The sequence below is a fragment of the Pyrus communis genome, chromosome 12, assembly GCF_041283825.1.
Source record: "Pyrus communis isolate YQ-2024b chromosome 12, ASM4128382v1, whole genome shotgun sequence".
NCBI lineage: Eukaryota > Viridiplantae > Streptophyta > Magnoliopsida > Rosales > Rosaceae > Pyrus > Pyrus communis.
In genome coordinates, this window is record NC_142576.1 from 23,756,484 (window position 1) to 23,778,223 (window position 21,740).

General features: G+C 35.1%; 1 protein-coding gene and 1 pseudogene across 2 annotated transcripts in view; one reads left to right on the plus strand and one right to left on the minus strand.

The window, feature by feature from the left end:
* Nucleotides 1–21,740, plus strand: part of LOC137744634 (uncharacterized) — a 52,947-nt gene continuing 31,207 nt past the window's right edge. For both annotated transcript variants that reach the window (XM_088681377.1, XM_088681379.1), the window contains exon 1: nucleotides 1–76. The gene's annotated coding sequence lies outside the window, so the exon portion shown is untranslated. The remainder of the gene's footprint in view (nucleotides 77–21,740) is intronic.
* On the minus strand, nucleotides 13,362–14,913 carry LOC137744575 (UPF0481 protein At3g47200-like; annotated as a pseudogene).

Consider the following 21,740-nt stretch of genomic DNA (forward strand, 5'->3'; position numbering starts at 1 on the left):
CACAACCTAACCCGAACGGCGTTTTAGAGCAAGAGAGGACAAGTGTTTTGCTTATTTCCTCCTAACGAGCAAGAAGGTAGTTCTAACTTCAAGGCTTTTCAACTTCCGAGTGTTTTCTTTTTCTTTTTCGTTTTTTTTTATTTTATTATTTTTTATTTTTTATTTTAATTATGAATATTTATGACACAATTTATATTTTGATTACATGTGATTGAATACCATCGATATTTTTCCATTAACAAGAAAAAAAAGAACCCCTCGAATCGAATAAAGTTTGCTGCGTTTCTGCAGTTATTTCCTTTCTGGCAGCTACAAGCCTACAGTTATCTGGTTGTCTTTCTGTTTGTATATAAAACTATCGGTAATAAAGATAGGAAATATCAAAATGTTGATGGGATTTCGTTGAAATTCGGACCTTCACCTCTTGGTACTTAATCATTTGCTAAGTTGCTAATTGGAGATGCTTAATTGAGTAGGCATATGCGTTTGTGTGTTTGTCCTTATATTTGTGGGTTTGTGTAAGTGTTTATATTAGTGGGTCTGCGTGTTCGCATTTCTTGCAGTTTTGGATTCAAAGTTTTCTCTTTCTGGGTTTTGTGGTAGGTTCCTGCATTGTGAATGCCGGAAGAGGATTTCATCTACAATTGGGGAATTTCTGTAGGAGAGTTGAGTTAATGGGTGGATGCATTTCAACAATGCCAAGGCTGAGGTCTTCTTGATTGAGACCTTCTCCTCACGTCCAATTTCCAGATTCTGTAAAAATTCAGAGGTATGAATATCCATCGTCAGTATATTCCTATCCTCCATCACCATATGATGGTAGTGGTCTGGTCACTGATGGTGAAAAGAGGTTGGAAAGAAAATATTTTGTAAAAGGGTTCCCTTCGCAATGTTCTCTATATTTCTCATTCGTGAATAACTGTTGACATCATTTGTATACATGTTTCCTTCTTTTAAATGGACAGCTGTCGGAGTGGCAATTTTTCCCGAGGGTTCCTCTTTGTCCTCCTCATTATGGAGAAAGCAGTTCTGGTACCACAGCTCCACCTGCAGCCAGTTCGACCAAAGAGAATGAGGTATACAGACTTCTAAGCTGGCACATCTAGATTTTGTTCACACAGTTTTTTTACAAACAGCTGGTACTTGTATTATCAAGAGAATTTATGATCCGGAGGTGAAAATTCCATACAGGATATTCGAAGTCCTAATATGAGAGTACCCATTCTTGGCCATGCTGGTTGTAATGGTAACGCAGTTATTTTCAACATGGGGATTCTCCAACGGGAATGGAGAGAGTTAGGAGAAGGGAAGGGCCTCATAGCTCCTTACTGAAGGCGATTCAGGAAGTTTAAAATATTTTGATTTGTTTATGAAAATGGTACTTTTGAGCAAGAAAGTAAGAACCTAAACTTATGTGTGGTAACTATTAGTATTTGCTACATTGATGCTTATGTTTGGCGGTACAATTTATCGTGGTTTGGGTGTTCATGACTAGGATTACATTTCATATGGTCTTAAACAGGTTTGCACGATCTGCTATGATAATCCAATGGACATTGCCTTGGGTTGCAAGAATCGGGTATTTTCATTTGAATTATATTTTTCCCACTTCATTTTTGCCCAACTGAGACCGAAAAAAGCCTAGGTTTCGAATGAAAGTTGAGGGGTTAGATTTTGTGTAGTAATTCATCAATTGGTGCAGATATGTAGCACATACGAACAGAAGGTTTATCATTTCCCACATTGTCAAACCCCAATATTACCAAACTAAAAGTGATTTGTGGGGATGAAAGGGTATGTTCTTCTACCATATATATTGCATATGGTATCCTTGAAGATTTTTGTTAATTAATAGGCCAATTACATTCTCTTGTATGCATATGCAGTTGTATGCTTCCTACTTTTATTCATTGCGTTTCAGACTGTTCATCACTGGGGCTAACATTTTTTATACTGTTGAACAGTTTTGGTGCCCCATCTGCCTTGCTAACCCAAAAGGCATGGCCCTTCGTTGTGGGCATCAGGTAGTTTGTTTCATTTGAATTAATATTTATCTCAAATACAAATAATTTTTCTGGTGGATTTAGAGGAGAATACTATTTGCTATTTCTATTCATTTTATCTTCTTCATGCAGACATGTTCGAATGTGGACGTGACCTTCAGTCATGCCCAAAATGTGGAAGTGTTGGGACCCCAATGCAGCTGTACTAACAATTCTAGTTCTTCTTTGTAATTAGATTGTTGCTTTTGGATGGTGGTACTGTTTCTTGAAGAGGGCAAATTGATCTTGGATCGAAACAAAGGAATGGTCGTGTAGAGAATAGAGGACGACACACGTTGAAACCCCCAAGTTCATTGTGACATCATTTAGCTTTCCGGAAGTTTGTAATGTGACCTTCGGTTTGAAGGTCATGATATATGTTGTCCTTAGAAAGGGTATTGATAGGGATTTTACCACCTGCAAAAGTAAGGATAAAAACACTTAAAAATACTTGCAAGAGTTGCAAGAGTGCAAGGTTATCATAGCATAGCAGCTCAAGCAAGGTCGTTCTCCATAAGGATTGAATGAATAATTTATGTTAAAACCAAATATTAATTAATTATTTGAAAACATAGTTTGGAAGAAGGTGATTTTGTGACCTAAAATATTAAAAACAATTAAATAAATTAGTAAAGAAAAGAAAACAAAAGAAAATGGTTTTGAAAAATAAATTTGAGCACTATGGTTCCGCCGTCACTTTAACAATCCTACGTAGTTCTTCTAATTATTTATGACTTACACATGCATATTTTGAAGGTTAGGTTTTCCTAAAGTATGCCCTACTTGGAACCCCCAACATAGAATGTATATCTAACATACAATCCGTTTATGGCGTCCAAATCGAATGCGAACATGCAAGACTCATTAAGTTTTTTGAAAACCTTTTGAAAAACCATATAACCTTTAAGACATGTCGTCCATCCTAAGAAGTTACACATATTAACCACAAGAAGCCTTGGTCAATTCCAGGGACAGCTTTCCGCCAAAATTGCATCAAATTACTTTTCTAAATATCCTAATGATGGACAATCACTGAAACACTTAGATAGTATAAACACGGTGATTAATAACTCAAAACCTGCATGGATTATATCATAAACAAATTGAAAACAAACTACATATTCTTATTAAGGCTTATAGCCTTGCCCTAGCAAATGGAATTAATTACGAATAATCATAAAACAAAATATTATTAAAAACATGGATAGAAAACACCTTGAAAATTAACTTGAATCGTCAAAGCCTAGCAAAGTTCTCCAAAATATCATGCGTTCTTCTCCTCTCTTTCTCTAATGGCTAAAAAGCCTTATTTATACAACTACAAAATAAAACCCTAAAAGGTCTTAGAATAAAACTAAGAAACATGATAAAACAATAAAACAGAAAATAAAAAGTTTCCTATTTAAACTAAAATTCGGACTTCTCAGAATATCTATCTTTTGACTGACCAAATCAACTCCGATTTGGTCCCAAAAGGTCTTTTTTTTTAAAGCTGAAGATGTCCCCTACAAATCCTCAGAAGGAATCTTCCTCAAAATATGCCATTTTGATCTTCAAAATACCCAAAACGTCCAAAAACGTTAATCTGGGAAAGTTGCGTGCTGGGTCTTCTTTTCTTCGCCACAGTCAAACAACAAGATCAACGTTGCTGATCGTGAAATTCACAAAAATGACCAAGCCAAACGCTTGATTTGAGAAGGGAGAAATCATTTACTTCAATTGCACAAAGCAAATATATTTCTTTAATTAATCAAGTCTTCCCTCAAGCCTTTAGTACATGATATGACCAAACCAAACGCTTGATTTGAGAAAGGAGAAATGAACCTAGATCCTCTCCGGATCTTAAAAATCGGAGTCCAATGATCAAATGATCCGGATCGTTGAAATTTGATCCAACGGCTACAAACAGATGACTCATCTAAAAGTTATAATAATTGTAGCCATTGGATCACTTTTCAACGGCCCGGATCATTTGATCATTGGGCTCCGACTTTTGAGATCAGAAGAGGATCTGGGTTCAGGAGAGATCACTCACTTCACTTGCACAAAACAAATATATATTTTAAATTAATCAAGTCTCCCCTCAAGCCTTTAGTAGGAAAGAGATCATTTCCGGATCCCTTTCACCTAATCCTCCTCATCATAAAATCCGGATCCTTGAAATTTGATCAAACGGCTACAAACATGGGCCCACTCTAAATAATAACTTTAGCCGTTGGATCAAATTTTAAAGGTCTGAATTAGTTGATGAAGATGATTAAGTGGAAGAAATTCGGAGAGAATCCATTTTCCTTTTAGTACATGATATTTATAAGGAAAAGCAAATATATATTTTTTAATTAATCAAGTCTCCCCTCAAGCCTTGACTACATGATATTAATAAGGAAAATACAATAAATAGAAGGGGCAATTTGATTCCGCCGCCTAACATCTCCAATTTGTGTATTAAAGCCATGTCCGAATTGGAATTTTCGTCTCCCCAAAACTGTCTAAAATGTTCTTAAATGAATACTTGATTCTTTTATGCTGCTCTAAAACCTAATTAATTATATAGGTTAAATTACACAAAATTATATCAAGTATGGATTGAATGATAATCCCATACTTCATCTTTTAATCATTGCAATGTCATACCTTATCTTATAAATTCATTGCAATGTCGATCTCTGTTAAATTTTGTGTTAAATTTTGTGTTAAATTTGAATGTTAAGTGATGAAGTGACAAGTGTGAGATCCACATCCTCACCTATTCAAATTAAAAAAATTAATTAAATGATTACATCTAAATTTTTTTATTAAAAAACTGTGGACCCACCCCCACCACCCATTACCCTCAATTTCCCCCACTCCTTCTATCTGCCCCTCCACTTCCCTCCTTCCTTCATAACCAAAAACCCAGATCCCACCCGCGCCAACATCCCCCCCTCCCACCCCATCCTCCCCGGCCACTCATCCCACTCCCCCACTCTTCTCCTCTCTCTTCAGAAACAAACAAATTTTGAAACAAAAAAAAACCCAGATTTTTTTTGCGGGTAATCGGTTCGATCTCGATTCAGCCCTTCAATCTCCAGACTTCACCATCAATGGCTTAATTGGCCAATTCTGCCGTCGCTTCCACCACCCCCGGGCCCCCGCGGTACCTCAACGTCTCCTCCTCCACCCATTCCTTACAATGATCTTTCGACCGCCCGACCCCTATCTTCGTCTTGCCGCGCCGTTACAGACATCAGAGATGCCTTCAACTGAAAATTCGACGATGCCCAACACGTTCTGCAAGAGGCAGGCGTGCCTGACTCGGTCCCGGGCTCGGAGCTGGTCAAGTTCCACTCAATGGCTTGAGGAAAAGCACGTTCTTGGTTCTGGGAGAAGAGAAGTGAGGACAGAGAAGAGGGAGAGGTTTTTTTTATTCATTTATTGTTTAGATGAAAAATTATTAGTTTATTAATTTTTAAATTCAATTAGGTAAGGAATGGGTTCTTGTGTGCCACGTAAGCATTTAATAAAAAAATAACAAAAAAGTTTACGGAGGTCTAACATTGCAATGAATTTATAAGACTAGGTTTGACATTGCAATGTTTAAAAGATGATGTATGAGATTATGGTGCGACCCATATTTGAAGTAGTTTTTTGTAATTTACCTAATTATATATGATGATTTCAGTTGCTTATAAACACATGTAAAATCCCTTATTTTCTCGATGTGAGATTCGTAGTGTCAACAAAGAATGTGTGGAGGACATGGATAGCGATGAGGATGGGATCGCCAGATCGATTTAGTCAGGTACTTCTCTTGAAATAGGCTTAATTAAATCTAGAGAGCTTTCATGAAAATGTCTTGAGTTAAGTTTATTTTAACAAAAAATTATGCTATAACTTTATTTAATAAAAAAAAAAACTTAAATTTTTATGAAAAACCTTTAAATTTTAATAAAGATGACAAAAGAACTTAAATTTTAATGAAAATGACACAATTTTAATATATACATATATATATATATAATAAAATAAAATAAAAAAACTAACATACGGGATCTGCGCCTGAACAGTACTACACTGTTTATGAAACTTAACAATACTTCATTATTTATGAAACTGAACACTATTTATAAAACTGAATGGTATTGTACTATTTATGAAACTGAACCGTACTACACTATTTATTGGTCTAGATTTATAAATAATGTCTAGTTCTTTGTTTACTTTAATAAATAGTGTCTAGTTATTGGGTCTTATTTCATAAATAGTGTATAGAAATTGGTATAGTTTCATAAATAGTGTCTCATTATTGGTCGAGTTTCATAGATAGTGCCTTGTTCTTGGTCCACTTTCATATGTAGTGCCTAATTCTTAGTCATGTTTTATAAATAGTATCTAATAATATATAGTAATTGGTACAATTTCATAAATAGTATCTATTTTTTGGTCTAGTTTTATAAATACTGTCTTGTCCAATTTCATAAGCAGCTATTTTTAATTTCGTTAACTATTGGAATTCCCAGACCTTTCCACTCATTTTTCCCTCCTCCAAAACACATACAAGAACAGCTAAATTATCAATTTCTTGCAAAATGATCACAACTGACATTTGTAGATTCCAATATATTTGCAAAATGATCATAACTAAATTATAATATTCCTATATATTTCCAGATATGCAGATGCAGATTCCCATCCTCCTCTATATAAACCTCTTCCTCTTTGACTTGTTCCACTTTTTACTTTATTTGTAATGGAAACAAGACACGGCAACGACATAAATGGTGGAAACCACACAGGAGAAAAAGATGATCATGATTCAGCAGCAAACTCCATAGGACTGACTTGCCCAGTTATTGTATGCTTTTCGCGTTTGTTTTCAAGCTGGTTGTAATTTCCTCGGATGGTGTGCAGCAAATGTTGGAGATGACGAGGAGAGGGAAGTAAAGGGGTTCGTGTGCTCACGTGCTTTTAGTTAGGTTTTTTTTCTTTTTTTTTTTTTTTTTTATCTCTTTCTCTCAGAGCAAGTCCAGCCCGGCACCAAGTGACTGGCACCAAGTGAAGAAAATGGCCCGGCATGCAGTGAATGAGCTCCAGCCCGCAAAAGTGACTGGCACCCAGCCCGTGCCAGTCAAGAGCCCAGCCCAAAATGGACAGACCCAGAGGCCGGTCCGTTTCTTGGCGCGTGCACAACACGCGCTCTGCCTCGCGAGTAGCGGACAACGTCTGCAGGCAGTGGGGCCCGCGTGCAGGGCAAGTGGACTCAGTCTGTCAAAGGGCTACGTGGCCCTCCTCAGAGCCGTTGGATTTCCAACAGCTAGTTTTTGTAGGCCGTTGGATTTCCAACGGTAAAAAAAATTTAAATTTCACTTTTAAATTGGACCGTCCGATCACAGATCAACGGTCCACGTGTTTTTCACCAAAAATTAAAAAAAAAAAAAAAAAAAAAAAGGCCCAACAGTCAGAAATTTGACCGTTGGCCACGCGGCAGCGTGTTGGCTGTTGGATTTGATTATTTTTCAAATCCAACGGTCCAGATTAATTACAACATTAAAATTTATTAAAAATTAATTAAAAAATGTCAAAATTTTTTTAAAACATACAGAAAAATTTTAAAAAATTAATTTTTTTTTTCTATAAATACCTAACCTCATCTTCCACCTTATACCACATTTCAATATTTTCTACACTTTCTACATTTGAATATTTTGTACACTTTGAGAGAAAAAAATGACTTCGTGGAAGCTCAGTGAAGATGTTACGTTGTGTGAATGTTGGGTTCGCACTACTCATGACCCGATTACGGGTAATGAGATGGATAAGCGAGAAATGTGGAGTAAAATTACGAAATCGTTTTGCGATGTACATGGAAAAGATGCCAGATCTAGTCAAGGTCTTCAAGGTCGTTGGAAAAAACTCAACGCATCCTTTACTTGTTGGAAAAACGCCATCTCTCATGCTTTTGGTAATCTGCGTAGTAGGACAAGTTTAGCGAATGAAGTAACAATATTTTTATTTATTTATATGCATTCCACCCACATCAATATTTTAATTTATTTAATTTCTTATGTAATTTTTATGTAATATGCATCCCACGCCCATCAATATTTTATGTAATTTCTATGTAATTTCTTATGTAATTTATATGCATTCCACGTACATCAATATTTTAATTTATTTATTTGTGTTACACCCGTATTTTTTAATACTATCTTATCCCACATTTTTATAGACACTACAAGCACAAGCATTCTACAATGCAAAGAACCATAACAAATCATTCAACAAATGGGAATGTTGGCAAATTGTCAAAGATTGCCCTAGATACAAAATTGTGGCAACCGGTCCAGAAGTTGTCATGCACGGTATGGGTCTACACAGTTCGCCAGAAGCAGACACAGCCGAACAAGAAGCCAACACATTTGAAGACACGGAAGGGACGCCTGAACAAGTGTCAAAGACCCAACCGACTCGTCAGTCCCTCAGGCCTCAAGGTAAAAAGGCATCAAAGAAAAAAGGTAGTTCTTCCAAAAATGACTACACTAAATATATGGAGGAACTTACTCGTCAAGGTGAACTGAACATTGCATGGGAAAAGGCTAGAGATGAGGAAAAAGTTGCTGCTATGGCAGCAATTATTGCAGCTACTGAGGCTCGTGATGCGGCGGCTGAGAGACAAAGAGAAATAGTTAATCGAGAGAACGAGATGATTAGAGAAGCACTTCATCGAGAGAATGAGATGCTTAGAGAATAAAGGATGGCTCAAACAGATCGTGACACTATGAACAAGTCTCTAGTAGGACTGTCTCCGAATTCAAAATATTTTTGGACTTCAGAAAAAAGAGATGTCGTGCGAAGGAGGCGTGCAAGAGATGCCAAAACAAGTCAAGGGGGTTCCAGCTACAGAAATCCTAGCAACCAAGATCCTAGCACCACATATCCTAACTCCACAGACTTTATTTAATTTCTTATGTAATTTTTATTTATTTTTAGAACTTTATTTAATTTCTTATTTACTTTTAGAACTTTATTTAATTTCTTATGTAATTTCTTATTTACTTTTAGAACTTTATTTAATTTCTTATGTAATTTCTTATTTATTTTTAGAACTGTATTTAATTTCTTATGTAATTTCTTATTTACTTTTAGAACTTTATTTAATTTCTTATGTAATTTCTTATTTGCTTTTAGAACTTTATTTAATTTCTTATGTAATTTCTTATTTATTTTTAGAACTTTATTTAATTTCTTATGTAATTTCTTATTTACTTTTAGAACTTTATTTAATTTCTTATTTACTTTTAGAACTTTATTTAATTTCTTATGTAAACTTAAAACACCAAATAAAATTACATAAAACACCATTTAAACTTAAAACACCATTTAAACTTAAAATTACATAATCTCACCATTTAAACTTAAAACACCAAATAAAATTACATAACCTCACCATTTAAACTTTAAAAAAAAAAAAGCAAACACACTAAATAAGATTACTTAAAAAACAATACACTTTATTCTTCAACCACAAGCCTTATTTTAATTATCTTCGCCTTCGTGCAATCTCCATTGATGGTCAATCAAGTCATTCTGGCGGGCTATGTGCCAGTATGGCTCTTGCAATGAAGTGTATCGTTGAACGATCAATTCATTGTAACGTCCATCCCGTTCCAACGGCTCGTGTTGCACGGGATCTTCGGTCCGGTCATGAGCATAGTAGATTTGTGTTTTTGAGTTGTTCATCGGATCCTGCTCGTATTCATTGACGGCATCATAATCATACTCGTCTTCAACAATCATGTTGTGGAGAATAATACACGTCATCATGATGGATCGAAGAGCCTCGACATCAAACATTCTAGTTGCAGCCCTGACAATGGCCCAACGAGCTTGCAGGATACCAAAACAACGCTCGACATCCTTCCTACACCCTTCTTGACACTTTGCGAAGTGTTTCTCTTTTTCACTCTGCGGGTGTGGCACTGTTTTGACAAATGTTGACCACCTTGGGTAAATACCATCTGCAAGGTAGTATGGTCCCTCGTATTTATTACCATTAACCCAATATGTGCATCTCGGCCCACGCCCTTGTAGCAGTTCGTCAAACACTGGAGATTGGGCAAGGACATTTAGGTCATTCTGAGCTCCTGGAACACCAAAAAAAGCATGCCAAATCCATGTATCAAAAGAAGCCACCGCTTCCAGAATGATGCTTTTGGCTCATTTTCTGTCGCCATAAGCTCCTTGCCATGCACTTGGACAGTTTTTCCATGTCCAGTGCATGCAGTCGATGCTTCCAATCATGCCAGGGAAGCCTCACATCTCACCCTTCCTCAGAAGCTTTCGCATGTCCCTTGTCGTGGGTTACCGAAGGTACTCATTGGTGTAGATGGCTTCAATTGCAGAGCAAAACCGCATCAGGGACTCCAGAACTGTTGTTTTTCCCATCCTTGCGATCTCATCCACTTGATCTGCAGATGCTCCATATGCAAGCATTCGCAAGGCAGCCGTAATTTTTTGCTCAGGAAGAAGACCTAGAACATGAAAAGCATCCTCTTTTTGCACAAAATATGGATCATGGTTGCAAACATCACTCATGATTTTAGCGAACAAACTTCGTTGCATTCTAAAACGACGTCTAAAAACATGATCAGGGAAAACGCTGTTGGGAATAAAATAATCTTCCAAGAGATCTTTACCTCGTCTTTCCCTTCTTCTATCGATGTTTGCCGCACGTCCGGGTTTGGCTATCTGACCCATAGCTTCCATGATACGGCGGGAATATGAGGCCCTCCGCCTTCTATGGTGATCATCCTCATCCTCCTCCATTGCGAATGCCTCATCTCCACCTCCACCTTGGTCAAGATTGACCAATTCTTCCTGTTGTGCCAACAACCTTTTCTGCTGCTCTTGCAACTGTTTATACGCTTTCCTTGAAGAAGACATTGTAAGAACTCAAGATTTGAAAACGATAAAGAAGAATTCTGAGCTAAAAAAAAAGATTGAGTTTAGTGTGAGGATGGATGTAGGGATGTAGGGTTTATATGGACAAAAAAAAAAGAAGATGAGGTTCTGGACAATGCCATGTGGCACTACGTGATTGGTTGAAAATCTTAGCGGAAATCTATTCAAAAAATAGTATGTTCGGATAATGACACGTGGCGTGACGAGATTGGTTAAAAATCTTATCGAAATCTTGCCTAAATTATTGTAAACAGGAAGTGACACGTGGGTTGTCGGGATTGGTTGAAAATCTTAGCGGAAATCTATTAAAAAAATAGTAGGTTCGGATAATGACACGTGGCGTGACGAGATTGGTTAAAAATCCTATCCGAAATTAAAACTATTTTTTTTTATTATTTTATAAAATAATTATTTAATATTTTAAATGGACTGGGTGCCAGCGCATTTTGTAGGGGTGGAGATCGTTTGTGCCAGCGCATTTTTAGACTAGGTGCCAGCACATTTTTTTTGGGATGGAGATGCTTTGGCCTATTACTGTTCAATTAAGTGGATAAATGGGCTGGGTGCTGGCGCAAAGTGGATAGGGGTGGAATTGCTCTCATGTCTTTACCATCAAATAAACGTGCTTTTAGTTAGTTTTTTTTTTTTTTTTTTGGTTCCCTCTCTTTCTCTCATGTCTTTACCATCAAATAAAGTTAGTAGATAAGTTTTGGTTAAAATTTAAAATTTTGAAGCCATTTTAAAAAAAGCTCAAAATAATTATTTTGTTAATTAATGTCTATTAAATTTCTTATTTTGAATGTTTTTTTTCACTCAAGAACTTACCCTTTAGATAAATAAGGAAAAAATATATATATATATATATATATATTTTTTTTTTGGTTCCCTCTCTTTCTCTCATGTCTTTACCATCAAATAAAGTTAGTAGATAACTTTTGGTTAAAATTTAAAATTTTGAAGCCATTTTAGAAAAAGCTCAAAATAATTATTTTGTTAATTAATGTCTATTAAATTTCTTATTTTGAATGTTTTTTTTCACTCAAGAACTTACCCTTTAGATAAATAAGGAAAATAATTTTGAATATCTTGATTAAATACATTATTTGCACATTAAATTTTGAAACCTTGCATTGCTGCCATAAAAACTTCAATTCATAAGAACATTATCAACAAGTAAACAAATTATATATATACGTTACCTATGCATATGTATCAAACCTATTCATTGAAGAGGTACAATACAAATTGATAATACAAAAAAACAAAAAAACAAAGCAAAACAAGTAAATAATTAACTATCGTAGAGAAGAAACAACGCTACAGGAATTGTGTATCTTCAAAAAGAAGTAGAATACTATTATCAACCTTTGGCATAGGCATAATAGCATTATCTATCTGTAGAAAGACAACATCATAATGTACCTAAGCACAATTATGCACCTACAGCAGGTAGAAACAATTAAATGTATATTAGTTCATGTGACTAATTAATGTAAACACTATTGTGAACCTCATCTTCATCAAAGAACGACATGCAGATCCTTATAGCCTTAGACCAACTTCAATGGTGGGCTAAAAGCCAAATTACTCCCCAAAATTTCCCCCCAAACCCACTCCAACCCAAGGGGAAAATTTAGGCTAAATGCTAAATGCTAAACCAATGCCAAATATCCCCCAAAATTTAGCCCAGAAATCGGAGTGGACTCTACCCAATATTTATCGGAATTTAATTTTTTTTAAATAAAAATGTTCATAAAATTAATTTACGATAGTCTACATATTTATTTATTTTTTAAAAAAATTAATTTAACAAAAAAAAATAGCCTAAGTTCATTTTTTAATAATCCCAGGCTAAAACGGTTGGAGCAAAAAAGATGTTTCTGGGCTAAAAGCTAAATTTTCCGAGCTAAAAAATTTAATTTTTAGTCCAACCATTGGAGATGGTCTTAACACCACTGCAGGAACATAAACAATACTTGTTGCCGCCGAATAATCAAAGTAAATATAGTTAGTGAGGATGGGAGTTGCAACCTATAACTGGAAGGGGGATTGAGGGCATTAAAGTATACATAAACGTTTATTGGAAGGGATTGTCGGGATGGGGGCTCGATGTTAAAAAAAACAAGAAGAAAAATGGAATCAGGCCTTGGCACCTCCTTTATTTCTCAAAGTGCGAATTTGCTCACAATCCTAATTAACTAGGTAGTAAGCGTTATCAGTAGGGCTGCAAATCAGTTAATTGAATTATTAATGGGTACTCGTTAAGATTTATTTAGTTTGATTTCACTTTATATCATCATCACCACTACCAATCTCACCTCTATAATTCTGGTGATACCAAATTAAACAGGCCTTAATGGGTACATATTAACAACTCAATAAGTATCAAAAGGAAAAGAGTCACATATACCATCACAACACGCAAATAACAAAAGGCCCTAGGCCGTATCAAACACACTCACAAGGTTCCCAGCGAAATCCAAAGACAAGAACAAAACGAGGCAATTCTAACTGCGGTCGTTTATGTAGCTCAAGATAGAGATAACAGTTTGGAACAGAGTTAAAACAAAAAGGAAGACGGCGTAGAAAACTGAGATGAAGGACCATGGCCTGCTAAAATAATTTCGGATGAAAGTAGCCCAATAGCTGCTGTAATATGCTTCCACATCTGTGAATTGCTTGGAGAGGTAGCATTCTCTTATGTTGAAGCCAGCTTTTTCCCCCAACTTTTTGAACAGCTCTGCCACGTTTTGGTCGTTGTATGAGAAGCCAGTAGTGACGATCCCATCAGAACAAAGGAATGTGACGTCTCTAGGTGATGTGATGAGACTGCTCATGAAAGCAATATAGGTGGTGAACCACGTAGGACTGTTTTGGCGGCATTGTTCCAAGGCCATGCAGTTGATGAAGAGGGTAGTGGTGAAATCGTTGATTGTTATAGGTGGGATTTGTAGTTCCTTACACATGCTAATAACGCTACCTTGGAAATTGATCTCCAAGAAGCTGTCCGCTCTTTGTGGCTTGAACTTTATACCGGAGGATCTTAGTTGTACGGTACACTGGATTGACTCGGAGGATGGACAGTACTTTGGTTCTTTTTTTTTGTTTTTTCGGGTTGATGGACCATTCGGGACAGTACTTTGTTTTTGCGGAATAAGGCTTGAGTAAAACAAGTCAAGCAAGTGCTTGGGGTCCTCTGACGGTTGTGACTTTTTAAGGACTTCAATAGGCCGATGCAACGAATTATTGAACAAATTCAGCGCAAGAAGGACTAGAGAGTAGCCTTCTTGACGTTGATTCGTGGAGATCTTGTGTAATTCTTGGAGGACGGAGAAAGGGATCTGATTTTCAAGCTTGAGGAGGTCCCTGGTGACAATTGGAATCAACTATGGCCTGCTTAAGATGGGATCGTTTTCGTCCGTGAGATCTTCCGTATTCATACGATGAAAAAGCTCAATGATAAAGCACCCATCAAGCATCATCATATCTATAAATTCATCTCCCTTCAACTTGGAGATGAACTCACGATGATCCTCAGAGTAGCAACTTATTGTATTTCCCTCCAACCTTCTCATGGCTTCGGAGTACTCTGTTTGAAGACGGTTTGATCGAGTAAGGAGTGCATTAAGATACGAACGCTTGTACTCCTCAAATTCCGACGACGTTCTCTTGTCGCCGTGGCATGGCCCCATGAAGACCATTTCTGGCTCAACGGCTTTGGAATTGAGTCCGGCAAGGCTGGCAGGAACTTTGTATATGGACACCAAGGTCCCATCCCTGGGTCTTGGGAAGAGAATTTCTTCTTTTTCATTGCCAGGGTGATCTATTATATTACTAACATCGGAAGCTGCTTCTATTTCTTTGTGCTTTCCCGCAAAAGCTGGAGGGCTTAATCCATGCCCTTTTTCAAGATCAGCATCCATACTCTCTCTCTCACACACACAACGGATAATTATTAAGTCGGGAATATATAGGGCCCTTATGCAAAGGATCCTCATTTTTTGGAGGAAAAAAAAAAAAGAATTAGGTGTGGGGCCCACTCTACATCGAATTTTCACAATCCAAATCATCTATTTTGTAAATCTCGATTCATAGATCATCCTTGCAAAAATTTAATTCAATCTGAAACCATTTGCCTATCTAATTATCAAGATCAAATTTCATTGTTTCTTATATTCATTTCTTTGAACTCAATTAAATGTTTTAAACATTTTCAATTTGCCTAATATTTTGGAAGGATGATCTATGAAATACAACTTGAAAAATAAACGATTTTCGACCCCACAACTAATCTCTATTTTTATAAAAAAAAAATAGAGATCTCTTTTCCTTAAAGTCTTCTCCTCTCTCTCTCTCTCTCTCTCTCTCTCTCTCTCTCTCTATATATATATATATATATAGGGCAAAAGACTATTTACTACCCTCATGTTTCGTGGTTTTCGACATTTAGTACATCAAGGCTTTTTCGTCTCAAAGTCATACCTAAAGTGTTAATTTTGGGACGGTCTCATACATTCGTTAGTCAAACTGTTAATTCTCCCGTTAAGTGATGACGTGGTGCCCATGTGGACAATGATTGGATGCCACGTGGCATTAAAAAAATATTAGAATAATTAATTAAATAAAAGATTTAAAAAAAAAAAAAAAAAAAAAAACCATCCCATCTCCCCCCGCCCCAACCTAGAAGAAGAAGAAGAAGAAGGGAAAGAAAAAAAAAACCATCCCTTCCCCCCCTTCGACGGGGGCCCCCAACGTAGAAGAAGAAGAAGAAGAAAAAAAAAACCGAATCTGCAACCTAGAAGAAGAAAAAAAAATAAAAAATAAAAAAATAACCTAATCTACTACCCAGAAGAAGAAGAAACCCAGTTCGTCCCACCCCTCTGCCCACCTGCCTTCCCGCCGCCCCCAACCTAGAAGAAGAAGAAGGGAAAAGAAAGAAAAAAAAACCATCCCTTCCCCCCCCCCCCCGGCGGGGGCCCCCAACGTAGAAGAAGAAGAAGAAAAAAAAAAACCGAATCTGCAACCTAGAAGAAGAAAAAAAAAAAAAAAAAATAACCTAATCTACTACCCAGAAGAAGAAGAAACCCAGTTCGTCCCGGCAGAGGCCCGCGCGCCCCCCCCCCCCCCCCCCCCCCCGACCATGACCACAAACCCAAACAATGAACTCCATATTTTTGGGACTTTCAGTGCGGGTGAATTTCGAAAATACTTTGAGATAGGAAGTTTGAGTTTGAGATTATTTTTGGACTGGATCTGGAAACAACAAACTGGGTTTTTTTTTTTTTTTTCTTCTTCTTCTTCTTCTTCTTCTGGGTTAGGAGTTCATTGTCTACATGGACGCCACATCATCACTTAACGGGAGAATTAACAGTTTGACTAACGGATGTATGAGACTGTCCCAAAATTAACATTTTAGGTATGACTCTGAGACGAAAAAAACTTGATGTACTAAATGTTGAAAACCACGAAACATGATAGTAGTAAACAATTTTTTGCCCATATATATATAGCATTATTGACTTTTGTGGAGTTCCCATGCATCTCTTGTCGTTGCAAGTGAATGCCCTTGCCAAGGGCCAGGAAAGTTCCATTAAAAGCCTGATGGAACAATTCACTAACATTAGATTAATACAGTGCTTTTTCATCGTACTTCCTTTAATTATCTTTCAAGATTCAATTACAAAAGCAATGCGCTCTTTTAAAATTCGTCAATTTTTTTTTATTTAGAAAATTAGATTTTAATTCTTAAATAAGATAAGTTTAGAAAAATATCTTATACAAGATTAAAAATTGATTTTAGTCCTTAAGACTATTTTATGCCAGCATATGTATTTAATTTCTCTCTTCTTTATTTATAATTTTATGGTGTCCATAAATTAAGTTTTATAAAAATATTATAAATTTTAATTCTCATTATAGGAAGTATCTTATATAAGGAAATATTTGGAAAATTTTATTTGAACCCTGATTTTGTATCTCTAAACCCAACTTATAAAATTTGTCCACCAAACTCCCAATTTATCGTTAAAATTATAAATAATATTAGAACTCAAAACTCACCCGAAGAGCAACAACACTATTCTATCTCCACACCCGCTCACTTTTTACCTGTGAACCCAACACGCCGTTGTCGTCATAGACAATTGCCTCCAAAAATTAGCGTAATGAGAAAAAGACTCAAAAATCTGATGCACAGTATGATCCAGATGAATTGAATCCATTGGGAAGAATTACCAATGAGACTTAATACACGCCGTATTATTTTATAATTATTTTCATCCTAATTCTAATTCATCATATAAAAGTGTAATGTTGGATCTTTTCTGTGTAGAAACCAGATAGCATACAGTTTGCTATGCAAATTACAAATGGTTGACATTGACAGCTTAGGAACAATGCTTTGTCAGCTTCGCCATCGACGTTGATGATATAAAGATAGAAGAACTACAAGCTCCAACCGATTGGTAAACAAAAAGAGGCCGGCAAGGAGGGTAGTTGATGGACGAGAATAGGGCGGCACCATTTTCGACAGTGTCACAAGCAAAGCATTGTGGTTCCTATTAAGTCAAGAAGTAAAGAGAATATGGGGATGGTGGTCGTTGAAGTCGTCAAGGATGTGCCAACGCTTGGATTATCGGAAAATACGAAGGGGTGTAGAGATAAAAATGGTGTTTTCTTTTCGAGTGGAGGTTTTAATATTATTTATTAATTTTAAGGGTAAAATTGAATGTTTGGTGGATAAATTTTTAAGTTGGGTGTAGAGATAGAAAATCAGGGTTCAAATAGAACTTCTCAAAATATTTTCATACAGATTTTTTCAATACACTTATATTTTTGCATATTTTCTTATGTGCTACTAATTCATTGCAATATTTTTAGGTATAAGCATTTCAATATATTAAGTTAGTATAATATGTTTAGGTACTGACATTTCAGTACACTAGTTTAGTACCATATATTTAGGTACGGAATTTTTGTTACACTTACATTTTTGCATATTTTCTTATCTACCACTAATTCACTACAATATATTTAGGTACGGACTTTTGAGTACACTAATTTAGAAAAATATATTATGATATGAACGTTTAGGTACACTAATTAGAGAAAGCTAAAGAAAATTAATGAATTAAAATGTGTATAATAATAAATTTAAAATTTCGATATAATGACATTAACTAAGATATCTATTAAATATTAACACAAAACGTTTAGGTACACTAATTAGAGAAAGTTAAAGAAAATTAATGAATTAAAATGTGTATAATAATAAATTTAAAATTTCAATATAATGACATTAACTAAGATATCTATTAAATATTAACACAAAAATATTATCACATCTCAGCCCAGGCCCTACCACATTCTGGGCTCGACTCCACAGTAGCACGATATTGTCAGCTTTGGCCCCCTACCACACCCTCACTGTTTTGTTTCTGGGAACTCACAAGAGAACTTCCCAGTGGGTCACCCATCCTGGAATTGCTCTCGCTCGAACTCGCTTAACTTCGGAGTTCTAATGGTACCCGAAGCTAGTGAGCTCCCAAAAAGCCTCGTGATAGGTAGAGATGGAAATATACATATAAAGCTTACAAAATCCACTCCCCTAGGCGATATGGGATCTAACAAATATAATATGAATTTGAATTGAGAACACATTAAAGGACCAAAATCAATATTCAATCTAACGCCAGGTTTTTATTAAATTTTAATCTTCTTCAAGAATTAAAGTTCAAAAACCACATTTTTCTTTTAAAAAAAACTAATGAAAATGACTTCAAAACTTTGAATTTTAACCACTAATTTTATTTAATGGTAAGGACATGAGAGAAAAAGAGAAGAAAAAATAAATAAATAAAAAAAAACCCCAACTAAAAGCGCGTGAGCACACCAACCCCTTTACTTCTCTCTTCCCGTCATCTCCAACATTTGCTGCACACCATTAGAGGAAATTACAGCCAGCTTTTAAACGAACGCGAAAAGCATACAATGACTGGGCAAGTCAATCGTTTGGAGTTTGCTGCTGAATCATGATCCATCTTTTTCTCCTTGTGTGGTTTCCACCATTTAAGTCGTTGCTGTGTCTTGTTTTCCATCACAAATAAAGTAAAAAGTGGTAAAGTTAAAGAGGAAGAGATTTATATAGAGGAGGATATGGGAATCTGCATCTGCATATCTGCAAATATATTGGAATATTATAATTTAGTTATGATCATTTTGCAAATATATTGGAATCTACAAATGTCAGTTGTGATTATTTTGCAAGAAATTGATAATTTAGTTGTTCTTGTCTGTGTCTTGGAGGAGGGAAAAGTGAGTGAAAATATTTGGGAATTCCAATAGCTAACGAAATTAAAAATAGCTGCTTATGAAATTGAACGAGACAGTATTTATGAAACTAGATCAAGAAATAGATACTATTTATGAAACTGTACCAATTATTATACATTATTTATAAAACTGGACAAGAATTAGATATTATTTATAAAACATGACCGAGAACATGCACTACATATGAAAGTGGACCAAGAACTAGACACTATTTATGAAACTTGACCAAGAATGAGACACTATTTGTGAAACTATACCAATTTCTATACATTATATATGAAATAGAACCTAATAACTAGACACTATTTATGAAAGTCAACTAAGAACTAGGCACTATTTATGAATCTGGACCAATAAATAGTATAGTACCTTTCAATTTCATAAATAGTAGTTTCATCAATAGTGTTCAGTTTCATAAATAGTGAAGTATTGTTAAGTTTCATAAACAGTGTAGGTGCGTATCCCGCACGGTAGTTTTTTTTTTTTTTTTTTTTTAAAAAAAATATTAAAATTGTGTTCTTTTCATTAAAATTTAAATTGTTTTGTCTTCTTTATTAAAATTTAAAGGTTTTTCCATTAAAATTTAAGTTTTTTTTATTAAATAAAGTTATAGCATGGTTTTTGTTTAAAATAAACTTAACTTAAGCTAAAGGGTGAGTATAGTATTGACTATTGAGTAGGAGTAAGCTAGAAATTTAGGGTTTGAAACCCTCCTTTGTAATAAAAAAGAAAAATATAATTATCCCTGATAGTAAGTGAGAAAGAAAATTATCGGAGTGATAAATGACAAATATTACTCGAGAGTGTTTTTCTTGTTGATTAGGTAATCACAACTGTTTGCGTTTTTTTTATTTTATTTGTGTCACCTGGTGACCTAGGCTACATGATCACTCAAACTTAAATTTAATATCAAACACTGAGCTTAAAACATTAAAATTTGATTCTATTTTTCTATTATGCCAACCGCTAATTATATATTCTATGTACATAGTAATGAGCGATTGCAAACAATAATTTACGTAGGATATATAATTAGCAATTGGCATAATTGAAAATCTTCACCTCATTTCACATGAGTCTTTTGGTGACAACTGAACCTCGTCAAAGTTAATGATCCTCGCTAAATATGCTTCATAGTCTTCAAATTTGACCGGTCCCTGTAAATGACATAACTCATCACTTTGGTTACTGAGGTTTAAAATCGACAAAAGTGGTTCCTGAGATCCTCCAATTGAGCTGGTGATTTCTTCAATTTAACAAAAAAAAAAAAAAAAATCACAGAATGACCAAAATGATTTACGGTTGACAATCTCAGAGATTCCTTCTATCGATTTTAAATCTTAGGAACCAAAATGAAGAGTTATGACAATCTCAAGAATCATTTTGGCTAAAAAGCCTTTAAATTATTACTTAAAAGGGCATAATACATTTATTCTTTATAGATATTTTTTAATTCGTTTATAGAAACAAAAATGTTCCCTTTTGATACAATTTTATGGCCCAACATTACCATTAGTCTAATGTTTGGTTAATTTTGACCTAGGTCTAATGACTAGGGCTGCATGTCAGCATTTTTTCTAATTAGGTTGATTTTTTTTTTATTTTTTATTGTAATTACTATTTTATGCGCTCTTCATATATTTGTCACGTTTTAAATTTGTGTCATCATTCAAACTCTATATATATCCATTGTTAGTTATCCATATAAAAATAAAAAAATAAAAAATTCATTCTTCAGTTTCGTTTATCTTATGCTTTCCGATTTCTTGATAATAATTTTTGAGTTTAAATTACTTATTAATATATTTTTACGGAGGGATTTCATCACTTTTAACTTTTATGCAGATTAAGTAGTTGTTTTTTTATTCGTACAGGATTTCTTCAGGGCCCTATTAATTAATATCCTGCACAGCTTCTCTATGTTTTCTGTTTTTCAAGCTCCTGTTGTTTTCGTTCCACCCGTGTAGGTTGACTACAACAAATTAGTTATAAAAACTCAATTCCCAGATCGAAGACAAAACACAATAGTTTTCCACCCATTCTGGTACGTAAATAGATACAAAATTCATTTCACACAAGTAATTTAATTTCATTCCACCCTTGTAGATAGACAATAATAGCAACTAAGAAACAACTAACACAATTCACCCAATTGGTTTGGTATTGCTGTGCTTTGAAAGAAAACTACTTCTACTGTGCTGTGAGAATAAACTCATTTTTGCTACTTCACATTTTCAGCTTTTTTTCATTCAAAACTATGAAAATAAGCTATTTTTAAGTGTTTACCAAATACTTTTTTGAGCTCAGCTTGTTTTTTTATACCGACTTTTTATAAAAACACATCATTACCAAACCAATACTCATCCCAATTAAAACAAGCTACCTGTGAAAAAATTAAAACAAGTGAGTATCGAACAAAAGTTACCT